We start from the raw sequence: 23677 nt of genomic DNA, 5'->3' as shown, positions 1-23677 counted from the left end.
TATCCTTAATATTTCATATTGGGTGTTGTATTATGGACTTAAATCAACTAACTTGAATTTCTCCCATTGTAGATGTCTTGTTCAGACAATTATGGTCTTCCCAAAACCCTTGGAACAAGCTTTCCTAATGAAGATGATGTCCCGCGATTGGATCATGGAAATCATACTTCTCTTCCTCCACCACCTCCAATTATTCTCCCTGGCCTACAAGCTTAAAGACTTGAAAAATTCAAGGTCACTCAAGCCCTACTTGCAATGAAACATGAAGATGGAAGGCCTGTGTGTTCTCACGTCTTGAAGATGAAGTCACATATCGACAGGCTGAGAGTATTGGGTGTCGAAGTCTCAAGGAAGTTGGCTGTTGACTGGGTTCTTCAATCACTTCCAAAGTCATATAGTGAGTTCATTAAGGACTACTATGTGACAGACCACGACATGACCCTTATTGATCTTACTTATTTGATTGTTGCTGCTGAATCAGAAATGTTTTGGCGTACTGGAAAAGTAAATTTGGGTGGAAGATCTACTTCTCAAACTTCCATGGACATTCACAATGGTAACATTAGAAGTCCGAAAAAGCTTTCTCTTCCCAATGGAAAGGGATCGGCCTTGGTCAACCCGGTTGACCAAAAGGTAAAGGGAAAGGCTAAGTCTGTGATGGTCCCGTGTACCATTCCCAAAGAGTCTATATGTTTTTATTGTCAAGAGAAGGGGCATTGGTTGCGAAGCTTCCCTGACTATCTGAAAGATCTGAGAGAAGGAAGAATCAAAAAGTTTGACTCTGCTTCAGGTAAGTACACTATCTAACTCTGTTAAGTTTCTAACTGTTGATTCTTAATACATGATGTGACTAGGTTGCATTTTGATGTTTGGCAGGATCAAGCAAAGGGAAGGAAACGTAAAGGAAGAGTATGCTGAATCTGATCGCGAAGATGGATTTCAATCGCATGGTTCGAAGATCGGATTTCTGAGCTACTGTTTGAGAGTTATGATAGATTTCTAGGAAATATGTAATAGCATAGTTTTATTTATAGTTGCATTGTAAAGAAAAGTTTTTTCCGCATTTTATAAATAAATAAAATTTTGTTTTATTTTATTATATCTCCTTGCAATGGCATTTATGAAAAAATTGATGTCTGTATGTTTCTAGCAATATTTAAAATGTGAATTTGATTTTTTCATTTGTGGTAGTGTCAAAATTTACCAAATAAGGAAAGAATCTCATCACCTAAGTTTCAGTTGGATAGAAACTTGGAATCATGCAACTGGTATTGTTGATGAATGAGAATTTTCATCTTTGGAAAATTAAGACTAATTCCTTATTCACATGTATATGTGAGTCAAGTGAAGGACAAGAGGATCAGGTACACTTGGTTGTGTACTGGTCAAGTCCACCACAAAGATAGATAAGACTATTCTTCATGATTTACTAAACTTTAGTAAATATTGTTATATACTTACAAGTTTAATTATAATCCTGAAACATTGGAAAAGTTTCAATGTATGGCAAAACGAATGAGAATAATCAAATTAGGCAGAAAGATAAAAGTTTCTCAAATCTGAAAAGATGGGAGAGTACTTTAGTATCATGTTTTATGATCATCTTGATGATTATTGATTCTCTAAGGACATCTTAGTGCATTCTTATGGCTAAGAAGAGGAGTCATGAATTGTTGAAGCGGTTAAATCAAGAAGATGAGTCATAGTTCGTTCCAAAACAATTCTTAGAGTCATACTCCAAGATTGTAACTTGAGTGACATAAGGTTTATAACACTTGTCAAATGTAGAGTAAAATGTTTTCTACTATTGTACTTTTGAAATTGGTAAGTTGTGATGTTTTGGATAAAACAAAGACCAACTAAGGCCAATTGTGTGAAGTGTTTGTTTTGATTAGAATCCGCACTAACTCTTGAATATTTGTTTGTCAAGTAATGTTCCTTGACAAAGTGAATCATATATGTCAAGAGGTCAGTGGGAGTCTTAAAAATCTTGACAAGTTTCAAGAACTAATCAAGAATAAACCTATTGTTGAACACTAGCACACGACTTGAGGTTTGTGACCTATCATGTTGACATATTCTTGTTTCTGTGCCCATTTCAGTTAAAGTTGACTTTGCATATGAGTTCTGAGAGTTCTCAATTGGATGCATAACAACCTGGAAGCAATGGTAGGCCCTTGTGCTGCCAGGTGGCAAGAAATTAAGATTGAACAAGTTCAATACATATGAGTTTGAATTTGTCACTAACCTTGTCTTGTGATTATGTTTTTGACAAATCTACATGGATAGGAACAAATACACAATAAAATCTAAGTTTCATAAGGTTTCTCTTCGATTCATGAAAATGATGGTGAGGAAACGCTTTCACTAAGAAGATTTTAAGTAGATAGCATTTGTGATATTTGCATTCTCAAAGTCGTTAGTGGAGCGTGTGTGGTTAACCGACACACTAACATGGACTTGTGAGAAATGGAAAAGGTCTAAACAATTGAGACTATGATGACGACATACCTCTTCATAGTCCTTAAATTGTTTAGACACACATGTGAGCTATCTAAGGGAAAGTGTATGAGTTTAAGAAGCTTGGATAAAGTCTTATCGAAGCATCTAGTATGAGAAATCTGAACTTTGGTAAAAAAGTCAACAAAGTGTTGATTTCTAGAAGTCCAGCTGATTTCTGGATACATGTCAAAGCTAGTGGGAGCATAAGTGTTATGCTGGTAAGATAATAATTATTATTATGTTGGGAGCATAATTAATTATGGTAAATATTGCAAGTTAGTAATGTTAATTATAGAAAACAAAAAGTTTCAATTCGTGAAGTTGCAGGGGTTGAAAAAGTTGTTTTGCTATAATTAAGGAAGAGGAATTCATACTTCATTTCAATTCTAAAAGCTTAGATTGAGATTTTAATCACATTTAGTCAAATATATATATATATATATATATATATATATATATATATATATATATATATATATATATGAATGTTATGTCGGAATGGTTCAACATAAGAAAATTATATATATGGATGTGTTAATTGCGTTCTCAAATTTTGATTATGATTACGGCATCCTTTTTCATAATTCGAATTTTGAGAACATGGCAAATAATATAATATTCCTGTGTTCTAAATTTTTCCAAATGCCTAGGGCATTAAGAGGGAAAAAGGACTAGAACCGGTTATGACTAAAGTTGTTGAGCAACTGTTAAGGATAATCTAAGGTTCGCCAAAGATTGGTCGCTCAAGGAAAGTTGGAAGTATGGTAATGGAAGGACCATATTGACATTATTATGAATAGACATAAGTCTATTAATAATGAATTATCGTATGGCAAATACGAGATGTTTCCATATTAGGGGGTTGAAGAATATATGAGAAAGTTAGAAACTTTTATGCAAGAAGGATGTTCAAAGGAATGTACTTTGAAACTCGAGACTTCATTTCCATGGAATTGTCTTGTAACAATCTTCAATGGAATATTTTGTGATTGGTCAAGTCTCTGTGACTTTGGTACCTAGACATTACAAAAGAATCATTGCATGATAGTTTAGAATCTAACACTTCCTAGCAGTGACAAGAAATTTGGAATTCTTACACTTGCAGTAAGGATTTGGAATTGTGAAATGATCATCATTGGAATCATGTTCAATTGATCCATTTCACAAAGTATGGATCATAGACAAACATAGTGTGCATACTTGGAGTATCGCATAACTATTGTTTAGAAAACATAGTGTGCATGCTTGGAGCATGGGACAACTATTGTTTTAATTCAAGTGTTAAGTAGATAAATCGAAACATTATGCAATGAATAATGTGTAATCAAAATGGTGATAAATAAAAGGTGTTTTATTTATATTCATAAGTTCTAAGACCATATTGTATTTGATTGTTCTTGTGTTTCACTTTGCATGTTTTGACTTCCCCAATAACTAGGTTATTCAAACTCTCCACAGTCAATCATACTTTAGAAGTAGGTATGAATCAAGACTGTCATGAATTGGGCTTGTAGATGTCTAAAGTGTTTAGACATAGCAAAAGTTGTTGCAACATTCATGAGTGCTCCTGGAATGAGATTCGAGTATTGGATTAAACTCACGCTCATTTGAGTCACTTCATGGATTTTATCACGAGTGAATCATGAGACGATAATATATTATATTCTTCAAATAGAGACGTGTGAGTTGCAGTTGCGAGTTGGTTGCACATTGACATATGTAAACGCAACCAGTAACTTGGTTATTATAAAACATATCGTTGTGTGTAATTTGACGAGTAAGTACAAGCGAACATTTGGGTCGTAGTTTATCCATTCCTTTTACCCTTGGAGGGATAAAAGCGATATATGTCACACCCCAAAACCGGAACGGCGGAAATGTTCGGGGGTGGAGGACGTCATGTACAGTATCACAACAAAGCATAGTAGTAAACAAGGAACAACATCATCCATTGCATTAATAATATAATTTAATACAAGTGTGTTCTGTAAAGTTTATAAGACACCAAAAATGTAAATCAAAATAAGAGATGAGTCTTGAACGAGCTCCATCTTCTCAAAACCTGGCATCGGTACCTGTCTACTGATGACTTGAGAATACAAGTTATTTTGAAAGAGTTTATCAGCTTTAAAGCTGGTGAGTTCATAAGCATTTTAGTGTCATTGTTTGTATGAAAAATGTTTGTAAGTGTTTGATTTATAAGTTTGTAAATGTTTGTAGTAAATGTTTGTATCTCCTAGAAAATCCTATATTTTCTACTAAACGTAGCCTTCTGCCAAGGCATCAAATGTTCTGTATGTTTGTTTCTTGTAAGAGTGTGTATTTTCCCAAGTGTGACTATCATTAACCAAAAATATAGTTTTACATTACCTTTTATGTGAAAAGATCACAGTGTGAATGCAATGGGGAAATAATAAAGTACTGTAGTGTTGTATTATAGTAAGTACTGTTGTACCAACTACCTTAAACCAATTGTTATTTAAGGTATAATGTGATATGATTGTACCATACTATCGACTAAAAACACGACGATGAAAGACGTCGGAAGAAATGACATTTGGCACCCGTAGACTTGCAAGTCCCACTGTAGCGAGCAGCAAGGTGTAGGATAGTTAATCCAGTATAGATCTATACACAAATTCACGCTCTCCTTCTAGGAGATTCTGGATACAAATCGAGCCATGACAGGTGATGCCATGCCCCGAAACCGTGGCTCACATTTATGTTATAGTATTCTTGTATATGTATTGTATGTACTAGTGTAATGTATGTTCTCTCTGTCTAGTACGTAGTATGTTCTCTTTGTTTCTCATCATAGTATGTTCTCTTGTATAGTGTATAGTATGTATTGTTTCTCATAATAGTATGTTCTCTTAGTTTCTCATAATAGTATGTATTGACTCATGTATGAACTGACTCTTTGTATGATTCATTGTACTAGAAGTTATGAGTAGTATCTTCCTAAACTATACCTATTATAGTTTACTAGTAGAGTTGTTTGTATAACTGAGTGTATTGAACTGAGATAAAAGCTTTTATGTCTATACATATATACATAACATATAACAAAGGATCAAACGACACTCGGACAAACAACGGGGTACTCTAAGTCCACAACCAAACAAGGAACAGGAAATAAAGTGTGTTATCAGTCCTAAGTCTTTCCAACCTTACTTATATAACTATACATGCATTAGACATGGTTTTGACAATATATTAGTTTAAAATAGTTAAATAAAAAGGTTTGGCATGTAATAACAAGTTTGATAAAGAGTTTAACATGTAAAAGAGTTTGATAAACATTTTGAAGTAGTATGTTTGATAAAACAGCTAAAAGTATAGCAAATCCATTGTTTGATAGTTATTAATCACATGTGATTGATATAATAACTATAATGTTTCAACTTGTATTCCCCCCATAAAAGCATTTAAAATCATTTAAAATGATAGATTAAGGGGTATGAACTCACCTGTAGTGAGTGGTACGGAAATATGTTTGGAAATAGGATGTAGAGTGTCAGGTGAAACCTTGAGCACACAAAGATCCTAATAACATATAATGACATGTATGTGTATTTGATTAGTGTATAAACAACTAATTCTAAGGGATAACACCCTAATAGACTAGGAAACTCTTAGATTGAAGGAATACAATCACATATGATTGCATAACTAGGGTATATGGCCACCCTATAGAGTTTACGGTCAAAGAGGTATGACCTAGGGAGTTCACGGTCCAAGTGTTCACGGTCTAATGACCTTACGGTCATGGAGTTCATGGTCTAATGACCTTACGGTCATGGAGTTCACGGTCTAATGACCTTACTGTCAAGGAGTTCACGGTCTAAGGAGATTCAACCGTAAACTCATCAAATCTTGCACAAATGATGATTTTCAAGGGCTTCATTCAAAGCATCGTATTCTAGGGACCATGCTTAGCCTTAGGAAGGGTTTAAGGCCTCTAATGCACCTTTCATTAGAGTTTACGGTCTAAGGAGATACACTTAGACTGTAAACACCTTGTTCTTGGCTAATAATGATGTTTTCAAGGTGATTAACTAGTGATTTAAGCATATATCAAGCTAAGGGTAGTGTACTTACTTATTAGAAGCTTGTAAGGGTGATTGGGATCCAAGAACACTAGTGTATGTTCTTGGTGTTGTTGGTGAAATGAAGAACACTTGAAGATCTATCAAAATGAAGAGATTTCATGGATGAAATCATGCATAATCACTAGATAAAGAGATGTAACAACAAATCAAAGGAAAGAATTCTTACATTTTTGGAAGATCAAGATGAAGATCTTATGATACTTGAGAGAGAATTCGGTTTACTAGACTTGTAAAGGAGAGAAATGATCAAAATGATCATGTATTATACACATATAGGGAGTTTACGGTCTCCATGACCATAAGCTCTAAGCTTCCTGACCGTAAACTCCTTTGGAGGAGGTTTACAGTTTGCTAGATGGTTTGGAACATTAACTGATACATCCAAACACTGATTCTTTTGATTCACTAGTCTCAGAATACTCAGAATAGATCCTAAACAGTGCTAAAAGATAGCAACACCAGTCTAACTTTGATAGATTTGAACGTTTATACAAGCTAGAAATTTCGGGTTGTCATAATATATGTGGGCCCCTCGATGATTTAGTGATGACACCCCTAAGTGCTTGGCCAAGCCTGGACTGATTTGATCTGTTCAATTAGTCAGTTGTCATAAATCGGAAATCGGGAAACAACAAAATGGATAGAGAGAATGATCATAATCCACGTCTCAGTCCCTATGATATCTAGAATAGAGGAATATATGATCCCTTATCTAATGGACACGTCATTTGACTAGGTCGGAGTTCGGCATCGGCTTTAAGAGCTACGATTGCTAGTCGGGATCTTGGAGTCGTACTTGAATAATAGTTTTAGACTTATCCAAGTGGGAGATTGTTGGATTAGATGCTTAAGCCCATAACTATTATTGGTATGTACTCGACCCGGGAGTAGCATGGTCCATTTGGGTTGCACTTCACTGGAACAATGTGTATGGATAGTCTTTTGAAAATAGTATGTCTATGGTTTATTAACATATTATAAGTTATAATACATTAATATGAAATCATATTATTTAATTAGTATTGGTCAAGAATTAATTTAGTGATCAAAAGAAACTAATTAAATATGGACTCTTATATATATAGAATGGGCCAAGTTCACTTAGGATGGGCTAAGCTTGCATGGATAGTCCATGGGGTTTTTAACCCATGGATCCTATAGAACTGAAAGGTCATGGGTATTAGGGTTTACATGAATGTAACCCTAATCCTCCATACTATATAAAGAGGTCTTTGGCACATGAAATGGCACTAGTGAGTGAGTAAACATAAGTGGGCCGATTTCTAGTGTGATTACTATTATCTCAAGTTTTTCCAAGGTGTTTTGGTAATTTGTGATTCCACTTGAGGCATCCGCATTATTGGTGCTAGGCTCTTAAAGCTCCAAGGAATCAACCTAAGAAAAGGTATGTCATCCCACTAAGTTTTATATTACAAGTTCCCCATGGTATGTTAGTTAGGATGAGAACCTTGGAAAAATCATATTTGCATGTATAATAGAGAAAACATAGATCCAAGGTTTCTAGGGTTGTATGTACACCATAGGAGTGTTAGAAGGCTCAAAACCCATCACCAGTAACAGCCGTCGGGTCTTGAACTGCCTTTCCTTGACCCAAAGTCAGGACCCTGCCTGATCCTCTTGCTCCTTGGTTGTTGGCTTTGGGGCAATTTCGCCTAAAATGGTCAGTTCCTCCACACCCATAACAAGTATGACTGACACCGACGTTATTGTTGTTGTTGTTGCTATTGTTATTGTTGTTATTGTTTGGCTATTGGTTCTGTTGGGGTTGAGATCTACAGTACCGGGCGGTGTGCCCCTTGCGGTTGCAATTGGTACACTGCAGGTCTCTGCACTCGCCATTGTGGTGGTTGTTGCATTTGTTAGACTTTGGTAAGGTTCCAGAGTAAGGCTTGGTAGTTGTTTGCGCAGATTAGGCTGGAGCAGCTGGTGCTGGCGCAACTTGGGCGGTAACAGCGTGGACTGCTACAGTTTGCTGCTTTTTGGAGGATTCCTGGTTCTGTCGCCCCTTTCGTTTGTTGTCCCTATTTTTCTTGTTATTCCCCTCCTTCTTGGTCCCAGTCTCAGCGGTTTTGAATCCTTTCTTATTGCCATGGTCGTAAAGCTTCTTAGCTAGCCTTTTCGCACTGTCAAAAGTATCAGGGTTTGTTGCTATTACATTTCCTTGGATTGGAGAAGTTAGTCTCCAAATGAACCGCTCAATCTTCTTTCCTTATGAGGTGATCATACCCGGGCATAGAAGTGCCAATTCACTGAATCTTGAGATGTAAGCATCGATGTCTGAGTTTTGTACTGTAAGGTTCCATAGCTCCTGCTCCAGTTTTTGTACATCCCCACGGGGACAGTTGTGACAACCGTCAAAATTCAAGTCGGTTCTAGATTTGACTAACTTAGTTGCACCTATAGGCACGACACATACTAGACTTAGTAACTATAAGCTAATTCATAACCTAATAGAAACTTGGAAACAATAAGAAACAATGGATAGTGTACTTCGATTTCACATTGATATGTGAATTCTACAACTACTTAACTATAGTGACTATCCATATTCGGGTCGCTCCTTGACTCGAACACCTTTTCATGAATCATATACACACATCATTCACTTGACCTATAAGTAGAAATTAGGTCAAAGTCTCATATAAACTTAAGTCAAAGTTGAAGACTAGGACTAGTATACTTGATTCCTTAATTTCGCTTGAATCTCGGAATCACTACATAGAATGTCAATAAACCGGTAAAAATAAATTACAAACATTATTTCTAACTTGAATAAGAGTTATGAAACTCTAAAATAGTTTGAAGTTTCAAAATTTAATTAATTTTGATATCTAAAGACTTACAAACTCCTCAAAACCCTAAAAAGCCCTAAAAACTCAAATTTATAAATTTTAACACCCAAAATTCCATAAAATTATTATGAACCACATAATATCAATTTAATATAACTAAATTCAGGAAAATGAAATAAAGGAAAATAAAAATTAAGTCATTGACATTTACCCTTAATTTATAAGACAAAATACAAGTGAACCTTGTAAACACTAAAGATGATTTTTATAAAAACTAAAGATGATTTTTATAAAAATGATTAGGATGCCATATTTATTCAACGTAAAGCTTTAAAAGCCTCCTAAAACCCTCTCTAATCCCTCTTAAAGTTGGCCTCCACCTCCCAAGAAAGCTCTTCCCAAAACACTCAATCAAGTTATTCACTCCCACACTCTTCTCTCATGTCTCTCATTTCTCTCTCACACTCTGACACATATTTTCTCTCTTTCTCCCCCTAAGAACCACGAAATTTCTCCATAAAATAAGTCCAAGAACACTCAAGATACTCAAATCTTCACCATCTAGTGGTGTTTATTAAGGTTTAACACGATTTTCCTTCATCTTCCTTCAAGTTTTACATGTTTTCTTGCATTTTCTCTATCTTCTACTCCATTCTAATGAAAGATCATGAACACATAAATATACACACACACACTCACAATTTTTATAATGATGGTGGTAGGATTTCATCCAAAAACAACATGCATGTTGTAAATGGTGAAATCCAAGGACCTAAACCTAAGTCAAGATCATGAAAATGCACTTTTCTACAAGTTTTGGTGGAAAATCACCACATGCACTCTAAGTTTTCTTTCAAAAATGATTTTTGAACATTTCAAACACATGATTGGTCTTCAAACCAACATGCATGTAATGATCTTCAAGCTTAGAGGTTTGATCATCAAAGTTTGTTGTTAAAAAGCATTCAAATAGGTTCATAAAGGATTTATTCCGAAATAAATATCTAAAACTTATTTTCTGATCAAATCCGATTTTTCTCAGAGTTCCATCAACAAAATGAGATGTTCCACAAATTTTCAGAAAATAGTTCATTTTTCGCGAATAATTATAACTATTGCAAGAAAATAGGGCAATAATTCATATAAAATACTTTCTGAGGTCTATAAATCCTAGGTAAATTCGTGGATGACCCCTAAAGTGAATGACGACAGCTCAGTGAGTTTCATCGATTTTTGTTACTGTTTGCTCTGGTTTTGAATTTTCTTTTTGTTTAATTAAAATAAATCATAAAACCACTTTAAGGAATGTGAAAAGGGTATCTAATAATTTTCGCAGCTCCTGCCCTATGAGTAAGACTCAGAAAAAAATATTTTCAGAATTTTTCATAATGCATTCCTATTTTTCCCCGATTTTTGTATTTATAATGGACTAATAATGGGAAAAATAGTTCTACTCATCAAAAATTCATGAAACATTACCAGAAGATCTTAAATTATATTAGAACTCTAAATAAAAATTTTGGTTATTTTTCTATTCAGTATACTATTTTTCTCTAATTTTCTAATATTAAATACACTTAAATCCACAAAATCGGATTCCAAGAGATAAAAACCACCTTTGGTATTTTTCCCAGATTATTTACAATATAAATGGAGTTTACAAAAATTTTGGTAATTTACTTTAACTATTTGATAATTATTCACCATTTAATGATTATTCAAGAGCATAAAACAAAGAAAAATGGCAAAACTAATTGAAAAATATCTTTTATATTTTTTACAGCTTCTATATATATAATAACAGTGCTACAAAAAAATTTGGGCAATTTTGTAAACTTTTTTCTATTTATTTTAATTTTTATTAGAATAAATGCACAAAAATCATAAAAATCGGTTAAACAGTTTAGAAATCCATTTTTACATTTTTCCCAGCTTAAACATGTTCAGTGGCAGTATTATAAAAAGTTTGAGCATTTTATCATTTGGATGCTATTTTTTACGAATTTATATTGTTATGAAGACTTAAAATTTTGGAAAAATAGTTAATCATATAAAAAATTCAAAGGAAATTTTATGGGAGACCTCTACTGTATTTAGAATGAAAATGTAAAGTTTGACAATTTTTGGAAACTGTTTGATAATATTTTGGATTTTTAGGAGTTTAAAACACATTTAAATGTGTTGAAATACCCTTAATTAATATTACAAAAATCTGGAAAATTAATATCCAAAATTGTCTTAATCACATGAGTTATAAAATTTCACCATTTTAGAAAAATGTTTGAAGCTTATCAATATTAAATTTTGACACAATATTGGCATAATTCTATTATAGTAGTAAGTATATTAGCACTAGATTTCGACTAGAGACTCACTAGCGTATACCATTATTGTAGGATTCGGTAGTGGTACAAGTGGAATTTAGATCAAGGCATCATTTGCATCATCTCAATGCATTGTGAGTATTCACCACTCCCCTATTTTCGGTTTTTAAATGTTTTGTGGTGGAAAAGCATGTCCTAAACTTTTTATGTTCGTTATATTTATTTTGACTCGTATGAAACTTGGTTGCTATATTTCATATGTATGTGTATGGTACTTTAATTCATGAGGACTATATCGCGGTTAAGTCCCTGGAATCTCTGGACACAACTCATTAACTCTTTTGAGCCTATGGTTATTATGGATGACGCTATCAGGAGGTGGACAACTCCTCACTCGCATGATTCGCTTGAGTGCATTTTACCGGTTTATACACTATGTTTGCGATACACATAGTAGTCAATAGGGCACGATTCGGTCATTAGGCTTGGGTTGTGAACTCATGAATGGAAAGTTGATGCACATACGAATCTTTATGCACATATGAAACTTGTATTCTCATGTTAGCAACGACACTTGTATACTTATTTTAGCAATGAAACTTGTATACTTATTTTAGCAACGAAACTTTTATGGTTATTATAGCAACGAACTTTGTTTCTCATTATAGCAACGAACTTTTATTACTGAAAACTTATATACTTGTCTTAGCAATGAAATTGTTTGCTCCTTGTAACAACGAATATTATTTCGATTCGTGACAACTCATTTTAGCAATATACTTTTCTTTATGGAAACTTTTATCAAAACTTTTATTTCGATTCTTGAAACCAATATTATTTTTAATCTGTGAGTACTCACCAACTATTTTTATAGTTGACGCTCATTTTACATGCTTTTTCAGGAATCATCAAGTAAGAGGCACGTAGAGACACAACACTTGTAGGAGCATTTGCGTGTGTTGACTTTTAAATACATTGTAATTTCTTTTAAAAAGTTGTTCAAACTCATTGTAAATTTGTAATGATTTTTAATACAATGGTTGGTGTTGTCTTTAAACTTTTGCTATGAAACCCTTTATACCGCCACGCCTCGTGTTTCCACTTTAACGGGGTGTGACAGAAATGGTATCAGAGCCGAACGTTATAGAGAATACCGGTTTTCCTTTGGAGAGCCACAACTATAGCCAAAAATTTTCAAAACGTTTTTAAAATACTAAACATACTACTAGTATAACTAATTCGAGTACGCATTATTAGACTTTAATTAAGTATAGCCTGACCAACTATGCTTAATTAAGGAAAGTTAATGTGAGGCTGGAAACGGTTATAGTAGAATTATGTTCAAAACAATTTTCAACTTAAACTTTTGAAAAAAAAAAATTCGGTGTGCGTACGGGCATTGCATATTATAGGCATTTATCTAGATACACTTAGAAACTAAGTGCACTTTTATAACAATGCCTTTATTTATAAATACTCTTATCCCTTATCAAGTGCTAGGTTAACCACTTAGGCTATATCACTAGCCACTCTAGGAGCAATGCACTTAGTACTGAGAATGGGTATTCCTCGGTAGCTATTGACTTTAGATGTAAGGTTAATAGCTAGATATACACTAGTAATAATCTTAAGTTGAAACCTACACCAATTATTCCTCAATACCTCTTCATCGTCTTCGTACTAGAGTTACAACTAGGAAAAAGCGTTTCGATACCGACACGAATGATAATTGGAGCATCGCGTAAGGAAGTAGATGAGTCACCACTAAGTAATCACTTGGATACCATTGGAGAGCATTCCCAATTCGACACACGAGGAGACACGGAGCTTTAACCCATTGTTACTGATACACAAGGCTTCTCTTCTATGCTACGATTTAGCTCTAGGTTGTTTCCACCTTGAGTTTAATCTTAACATAGGATATCCCTTTGACCTCTCTAAAAGGGAGTAAATTGCATTGACACCATAAAACATTTTACAAACAATTTTTCTTATCCTTTATCTTGGGGAAAAAGACATAGATACCCGCCTTATAATCGCTTTGTACTCGCCTTAGTATTTAGGTACGATCAGTTACACTAATCTACCTATTCCTTACTTCTTAATCTTCCATCGAAAAGTTATTTCGCTTCATCAGTTTTATTTATCATCGATAAAATATTTTGTAACCGCTTCATATAACTTACTAGACCTTTCCTAACCATATAAGTCATATTTCTCGCTAAAAACAACCAACTTTACTTTTGACAACTTGCTTTAACTTAACACATTTCTTTTAAACTCAATTTAACCAATGTTGGTTTTAACCTTGCTATTTCAATTTCATTTCAAACTCATTTCAATGGAAACATGTGCCTTTTAAGGGCATATAAACTATTTTAAACATTGCTTACCGTTTTGGCACGATTTCGAAAAACTTAGAAACATTTTCTTTTATAAAAGTGTTTAGACTCTATGCTATAAAACTTAAACATATGACATTGAAGTTCATATTACATGTAAAAGCTTCACCGGATCTTTCAAACCACTTTTAGTTTGGCTCTTTTGACCACTTTCTCATCTAGGCATTGTACTTTACTTAAATATGTTTTCTTGAAACCCAATATGATATTTTTGCAACTTTCTTCTTCACACATGTTTATAAGACATCTCTAATGCTTACATTTCAAAACACACCTTATTTGTTTATTTTATTTCAAATTAGTTTTATAATTTATAAAGTTTCTAGATTTTATCGCATTGTAAACCATGGCGTTCGCTTTTAAATTTCCAGTGATACACTCTCAACAATGTATGATTACTCTTCTAAATATATTAATTCTTTACCTTATCCATTTTAACCATTGTTGGACTCCAGTGTAGAAGGTATAAACTGTCAAATTTTCAATTAACAGTTGTAATGGTTCTTTTTTTCTATCACAAATGGAGTTTAATTTAATAGATCACTCATGATTTTTAGCAAATACTTTAAAACTTCTGCATGTCTATTTAATCATCAACATACATCAAAGATTTAAGATTGAAATATATCTCGACCTTGTTTTAAATCTACCTATATGTATTGTTCTAAAAATTTTAACAATACCAATCATTGCTGCTATCCTCCTTTTCTTTCCCCCGCACTTGATTTCTTTCTCTCCTTATGATTTTAGATCTCGCACACCCATAATAGTAACATAATACATTGCCTAACTTTGTTTCTGTCTATTTTGCTTCTCCTGGTTTCATGTTTGTACACATAAAGACTAGAAGTCTACCCTTTCGTTTTGAGCGATTAATACGTGTATAGTCATGAGACATAATTTTGATTTAGTCAACTTTGATATATTCAATTATGCCTTTTATCTCATACATTTTATTTTTATGATGAAATCTACTATAAACAAGTAATCCTTATTTACATTTGCTCTTCGTACTAAATTCAGAAACTTGATTTAAAGTGCAATTTTCATTGTATTTTCCTTACAATTAATACACAAGATGAATACCATTGTCTTATCATTTTTCTATATCCGGAAAAATATTTGTGAAGGATATGTTTTCTTATGTTTCTTCTTTTCTTTAAATACATCAAAAGTCTTGAATTTTACTATTATCTATTCTCTTAATGATTGTTTTTGTAGAAACACTAAATTAAGAATGCACTATTTTCAATGATCGATATTTTTACACCTTTCTTAAAATAGCATTCTACTTTGTAATTTTCAGTGAGTTCCTAAACTCTCAACCTTGTTTTCATAAATGTTCTGACTCGTAAGCTTGAATTTTTCCTGACTTAAACAATTAGACAATTTTTCAAAAGAGTAATCAAAATATTTATGTATAAATTCCCTTATTGATGACTTAAACCTGTAACCTTAATTAATCTTTATATTATTTTACTACTTCGTTTGATCGCCACACATGTATCTTCATTATCTTGGAATTATTACACATTTTGATAATAGTGAGATTAATTATCATTTCTAAACATACATTTTGAAAATAGTGAGATTTTTATCACTTCTAAACACTTAAAATGCTATCTACACAATGTGATTTAAAATATCATAAACTTTCATCACCTCCATTTTCAACAATGACTCTCTAAATATATTTATTCTTAGAATACAGTTTTATTAGTGTAAGAGTAGCCGTAGTAGTAATTATAGCCTCAGAGATCCTCAATCATTTTGTAATTTATTTTGTCGACGACACTTAAATAGCCTTTACATTTGAGATGTACCAAAACTTCGTTGCCTACCCTTAGTACGTATTTTTAGGAACTTACCCTCGATCGCTTCCCTTTCATTCGTGATACCCCTTCTTATTTCGGAATATATCTTTTCTAGATATAGTAGCCAACCCGGAAGTGAACAAATTGTTCCTAATCTCTTCTTTATTAGGCGACGAATTTACACTTAGTGCTAATTTAGAATGTAACTTGAGGATCAATGCGGATTTAACGCTCAATGCAGTTGGTGCTTCAGCAAAACTTATAACGTTCTTTTAATTTAGATAATATCTAACTAGATAATCTTTTCAACTAGGTCACCAGGGTCGAATCATGATTTCCATGATCCTAATTTCTCGCAATCTAAACTGTAGAACTCGAATTAAGGAAACATTACTTTGATTTTAGCTAAAGAATTAGGCTCTTCCATTGAGGAATTAACCCAAAATAATCAAAGAGTTCTCCTAGTCACCACCTCTCCAAATATATAATTGTAGTCGGCTGAGTTCTAATAGAATACGTCATGAATTGAATTTCGGGACGAAATTCTTTCAACCAGGGGAGACTGTGACAAACGTCAAATTTGAGTCGGTTCTAGATTTGACTAAACTTAGTTGCACCTATAAGCACGACACATACTAGACTTAGTAACTATAAGCTAATTTATAACCTAACAGAAACTTGGAAACAATAAGAAACAGCGGATAGTGTACTTATATTTCACATTGATATGTGAATTCTACAACTACTTAACCGTAGTGACTATCCATATTCGGGTCGCTCCTTGACTCGAACACCTTTTCATGAATCATATACACACATCATTCACTTGACCTATAAGTAGAAATTAGATCAAAGTATCATAGAAACTTAAGTCAAAGTTGAAGACTAGGACTAGTATACTTGATTCCTCAATTTCGCTTGAATCTCGGAATCACTACATAGAATGCCAATAAACCGGTAAAAATAAATTACAAACATTATTTCTAACTTGAATAAGAGTTATGAAACTCTAAAATACTTTAAAGTCTCAAAATTTAATTAATTTTGATATCTAAAGACTTACAAACTCCTCAAAACCCTAAAAAGCCCTAAAAACTCAAATTTATAAAGTTGAACACCCAAAATTCCATAAAATTGTTATGAACCACATAATATCAATTTAATATAACTAAATTCAGGAAAATGCAATCAAGGAAAATAAAAATTAATTCATTGACATTTACCCTTAATTTATAAGACAAAATACAAGTAAACCTTGTAAAAACTAAAGATGATTTTTATAAAAACTAAAGATGATTTTTATAAAAATGATTAGGAGGCCATATTTATTCACACTAAAGCTTTAAAAGCCTCCTAAAACCCTCTCTAATCCCTCTTAAAGTCGGCCTCCACCTCCCAAGAAAGCTCTTCCCAAAACACTCAATCAAGTTATTCACTCCCACACTCTTCTCTCATGTCTCTCATTTCTCTCTCACACTCTCACACACATTTTCTCTCTTTCTCCCCCTAAGAACCACGAAATTTCTCCAGAAAATAAGTCCAAGAACACTCAAGATACTCAAATCTTCATCATCTAGTGGTTTTTATTAAGGTTTAACACGATTTTCATTCATCTTCTTTCAAGTTTTACATGTTTTCTTGCATTTTCTCCATCTTCTACTCCATTCTAATGAAAGATCATGAACACATAAATATACACACACACACTCACAATTTTTATAATGATGGTGGTAGGATTTCATCCAAAAACAACATGCATGTTGTAAATGGTGAAATCCAAGGACCTAAACCTAAGTCAAGATCATGAAAATGCACTTTTCTACAAGTTTTGGTGGAAAATCAAGACATGCACTCTAAGTTTTCTTTTAAAAATGATTTTTGAACATTTCAAACACATGATTGGTCTTCAAACCAACATGCATGTAATGATCTTCAAGCTTAGAGGTTTGATCACCAAAGTTTGTTGTTAAAAAGCATTCAAATAGGTTCATAAAGGATTTATTCCGAAATAAATATCTAAAACTTATTTTCTGATCAAATCAGATTTTTCCCAGAGTTCCATCAACAAAATGAGATGTTCCACAAATTTTCAGAAAATAATTCATTTTTCGCGAATTATTATAATTATTGCAAGAAAATAGGGCAATAATTCATATAAAATACTTTCTGAGGTCTATAAATCCTAGGTAAATTCGTGAATGACCCCTAAAGTGAATGATGACAGCTCAGTGAGTTTCATCGATTTTTGTTACTGTTTGCTATGGTTCTGACTTTTCTTTTTGTTTAATTAAAATAAATCATAAAACCACTTAAAGGAATGTGAAAAGGGTATCTAATAATTTTTGCAGCTCCTACCCAATATGTAAGACTAAAATAAATATTTTCAGAATTTTTCATAATGCATTCCTATTTTTCCTTGATTTTTGTATTTTAAATGGACTAATAATGGGAAAAATATTTCTACTCACCAAAAATTCATAAAAATTTACCAGAAGATCTTAAAGTATATTAGAACTCTAAATAAAAATTTTGGTTATTTTTCTATTCAGTATAATATTTTTCTCCAATTTTCTAAGATTAAATACACTTAAATCCACAAAATCGGATTCCAAGAGATAAAAACCACCTTTGGTATTTTTCCCAGATTATTTACATTGTAAATGGAGTTTACATAAATTTTGGTAATTTACTTTAACTATTTGATAATTAATCACCATTTAATGATTATTCAAGAGCATAAAACATAGAAAAATAGCAAAACTAATTGAAAAATATCTTTTATATTTTTCACAGCTTCTATATCTATAATAACAGTGTTACAAACAAATTTGGGCAATTTTGTAAACTGTTTTCTATTTATTGTAATTTTTATTAGAATAAATGCACAAAAATCATAAAAATGGATTAAACAGTTTAGAAATCCATTTTTACATTTTTCCCAGCTTAAGTATGTTCAATGGCAGTATTATACAAAGTTTGAGAATTTTTATCGTTTGGATGCTATTTTTTTTACGAATTTATATTGTTATGAAGGCTTAAAATTTTGGAAAAATAGTTAATCATATCAAAAGTTCAAAGGAAAATTTATATAAGACCTCTACTATATTTAGAATGAAAATACAAAGTTTGACAATTTTTGGAAACTGTTCGATAGTATTTTGGATTTTTAGGAGCTTAAAACACCTTTAAATGTGTTGAAATACCCTTAATTAATATTACAAAAATCTTGAAAATTAATATCCAAAATTGTCTTAATCACATGAGTTATAAAATTTCACCATTTCAGAAAAATGTTTGAAACTTATCAATATTAAATTTTGACACAATATTGGCATAATTCTATTGTAGTAGTAAGTATATTAGCACTAGATTTCGACTAGAGACTCACTAGCGTATACCATTATTGTAGGATTCGGTAGTGGTACAAGTGGAACTTAGATCAAGGCATCATTTGCATCATCTCAATGCATTGTGCATATTCACCACTCCCATATTTTCGGTTTTTAAATGTTTTGGGGTGGAAAAGCATGTCCTAAACTTTTTATGTACGTTGTATTTATTTTGACTCGTATGAAACTTGGTTGCTATATTTTGTATGTATGTGTATGTTACTTTAATTCATGAGGACTGTATCGCGGTTAAGTCCCTGGAATCTCTAGACACAACTCATTAACTCTTTTGAGCCTATGGTTATTATGGATAGCGCTATCAGGAGGTAGACAACTCTTCACTCGCACGATTCGCTTGAGTGCATTTTACCATTTTATACACTATGTTTGCGATACACATAGTAGTCAATAGGGCACGATTCAGTCATTAGGCTTGGGTTGTGAACTCATGAATGGAAACTTGATGCACATACGAATCTTTACGCACATATGAAACTTGTATTCTCATGTTAGCAACGACACTTGTATACTTATTTTAGCAATGAAACTTGTATACTTATTTTAGCAACGAAACTTTTATGCTTATTATAGCAACGAACTTTGTTTCTCATTATAGCAACGAACTTTTATTACTGAAAACTTATATACTTGTCTTAGCAATGAAATTGTTCGCTCCTTGTAATAACGAATATTATTTCGATTCGTGAAAACTCATTTTAGCAATATACTTTTATTTATGGAAACTTTTATCAAAACTTTTATTTCGATTCTTGAAACCAATATTATTTTTAATCTGTGAGTACTCACCAACTATTTTTATAGTTGACGCTCGTTTTACATGATTTTTCAGGAATCATCTAGTAAGAGGCACGTAGAGACACAACACTTGTAGGAGCATTTGCATGTGTTGACTTTTAAATACATTGTAATTTCTTTTAAAAAGTTGTTCAAACTCATTGTAAATTTGTAATTATTTTTAATACTATGGTTGGTGTTGTCTTTAAACTTTTGCTATGAAACCCTTTATACTGCCACGCCTTGTGTTTCCGCTTTAGCGGGGTGTGACAACAGTACTCTGCCATCAAGATTTCCTTGAGTTCCCCCCATGGCATGGCATTTGCCACTGGGAGTGTCATGGCCTCCACATGACCATTCCACCATGAGAGCGCTTGGTCGAAAAACATGCAAGCTGCAAATTTCACCTTGCATTCTTCAGGACAATCGCAGATCTCAAAAACAGACTCGATCTTTTCTATCCATCGCTTTAAAGTTATTATGCCTCCTGTCCCATTGAACGTTCGAGGTTTGGCACTTGAGAAGTCCTTGTAGGTACAAACTTTTAAAGGACCTTGGTTCATTCCTTGGTTCGAGCTTCTAGTTCCTTGACCGTTACCGAAACCATTGTCCCTAGTTTGAATGTGTGCCAAGGCTGCTGTGACTGCAGCCGAGACTGCTTCTTGGAAAGCAGCAGAGTTCACCTCTGGCGGAGGCGGTGGTGTTGGTGGTGTCGTGTTGTTGTTCCTACGAATGTGTCTTCGAGGCATCTTCTCTCATGGAACAGAAAGATGGTGAGTACATAGTGGTTTGTGGTTTCGTGTTCCTTTGGTATATAATGTTTTCAATGGTTCGGTTGTGCATATTAGTGAATTCATGCAATATCATGAAATAAGGAAAATAGAACACATAACAGATAACAACATCACAAATAAAACATAACTGTTTCATTAATTATATAATATTCGTAGTACAGAGCATGAAAATTTTCCTTTTAAAAAGGCATACCGTACATAGAGAAATTATGATCCGACAGCATAACGACTTTATAAGTAGTGTAGTCACTTAATCATAAAGTCGGTCCTACATACAATAGTACATAAAGGAGAACTAGAACAATAGTGGTGGTAAGTGGAGCGGATCCTAGTCGCGGCGGGAAGTGTCTGGTGGTGTTGATAATGAGGTGGATGCACCCTGAAGTCCGGCCAAATGATGCTCGGTGGCTCGTAGCCGGGCCTCCAATGCTGCCTGTCTCGCCTGATAGTCCCTAACCACCTCATGAGTCATTCTCTCTGCGCGTTCAACTGCAGCTCTCATTGCAACCATCTGACCGGTGATTGCATGTGCCTGCTCACCTATATCATGCGTCCTCCTAACCATCACTGGCAGGGCTCGATCCACAGGTCCGCCGTGACTCAGGTCGTTATAGTCTTGGTTCATGCCGAATGGGGGACGCACCCCCTGCTGGCGACTCCACCTCCAGATCTCATGTGCCCATGGGAGCGTAGGGCCGTTGGGACCCATCCTGTACGGGGGCACTCTGGCCACATATGGCGGATTAATGACTTCGGACTCCGCGTTCGAGTCATCTGCATCATCACCGTCAGACTCCTCCTCCTCTGAGTCCACCACCGGTTCTGCTGGTCCTTCTTCGGGTTCTTCTTCTGATTCCTCCTCTGGTTCATCCTCTGGCTCTTCCTCTGGTTCCGGCTCTAGCCACCCTCCGTTCCCCTGGTTGGGGAAGTAAGGATCTCCGGGGTGATGAAATCCAGCCATAGAGTCTGCATAGAACTATATGAATGCGGGAAAAACGGATAGCTTACAAGAATACTCCTATAGTATTTTAATTGTTTATGTTTGAGTTCCTTAGAACTTTTTGGATACGAGGTTGGTAAGTTTCTAGATTCATTGCCCATCATGATCACTCCCAAACACATGTTGGTCGTATTTTGAATAAATATAGTTGATCAGATTATATTTATCCCCAATACGACTACATAACTGTCTGGGTTTAACCACGATGTTTAATTCCTCCAAAGACTTTTATTGTTATTGTAATGATGCGCACATAGGTATGTATTTTATTTTTGTTCAGAGTAGTTTAGTCCCAATATATTTATAGTTGCGTATGTTGTATGATTAGATATGCCAATTCACTATAAACATTGCTCTGATACCAATCTGTCAGACCCGCGAATCGAAGAAACGGCAGAAACGTACGGGGGTTGGGTGACTTCATCTTGTAATACCATCATAGTTTATATAATCGAATCAAGACAACATCATCATCACACATACAATAATACAACCATCATTGTTTACATCAGTGTTTTGGTTTACAAAATTAGATTCCCAAAATATAAGTGTACGATGATAGCAAAAATACATCAAAATCCTTAACGATTTCCTGAGAATACAAGTTATTTTGAAAATGGTCAACATATATAATGTTGGTGAGTTCATAAGCATATTTGTATGAAAAGTTTGTATCATTTTCTAAACACCAGGAAATCCGATATTTTCTGTAAAAAAAATAAATTGTTTGAACGCTTTGTATCAAATATTGTATTAAAGCATGTGTGTTTCTTTTTGAAAATGTATAAAGAGTGTATCCCAGAAGTCCCGTGTTTTCTGTTGTAAGTAGAAGGTAATGTATAATTGTAAGTTTTCCCAGAAAATCCGATATTTTCTGCCTGTAAAAGTATTGTGGTCTTAAAACCCATAGACCATAGAATGGTGTTTGTATAGTATCACAACTGTATAATTGTTTATGTATTTCGTAAATTTTACAGTGCGGTTAATTTCTATGTGATTCGTTATAACCATGCTTGATATCACAGAATTGTCTGTCATGACGTTTTTTAGGCATCGACTTGTTTAAGGTAAGACATTTGTCACCCTAGACTGGCCTAGTCTAGCTGTAGCGAACAGCTCAGGTGCGGGGATGTCAACCCCGTATAGATCTATACACAAACTCTCGCTCTCCCTTTAGGAGATTCTGGTTATAACTACAGGACAAAAGGTTGTACACTAGGTAGGTACGAATGAAAGAGCGTCTCACAAGAATCTTAACTATATTTACGTGAACAGTGTATCAGATTGTTTGCCGTTTCAAATTAATGTTTCCGTGTATGTATTTAGGTTATAAGGTCCAATAAACATGAAATAAATATACAAGACCTATCTTGCATGTAAACGGGTCACTAAGGCCTAATGACATGTGGTGAAAGTATCAGGCCCAATAAGCATGTAAATGGACCGCTAAGGCCCAATAAACATGTAATATATATTACAGGCCCAATAAGCATGTAAATGGACCGCTAAGGCCCAATAAACATGTAATGTATATTCCAGGCCCAATAAGCATGTAAATGGACCACTAAGGTCCAATAACATGTAATGTATATTTCAGGCCCAATAAAAGTGAAATGACGTATTTAGTCTGTTTGTTATTCTGTTGTTTGTTTTAGCTCAATTGTTTACCAAAATGACATAAAAGACTCACTTTTTGTAATGATGACATTCTTGGCCCATTAAGCCGAAAATT

The sequence above is a fragment of the Lactuca virosa genome, chromosome 3 (genome assembly GCF_052849685.1).
Source record: "Lactuca virosa cultivar CGN04683 chromosome 3, Lactuca_virosa_CGN04683_v6, whole genome shotgun sequence".
Classification (NCBI taxonomy): Eukaryota; Viridiplantae; Streptophyta; class Magnoliopsida; order Asterales; family Asteraceae; genus Lactuca; species Lactuca virosa.
This window is presented reverse-complemented; position numbering follows the sequence as displayed.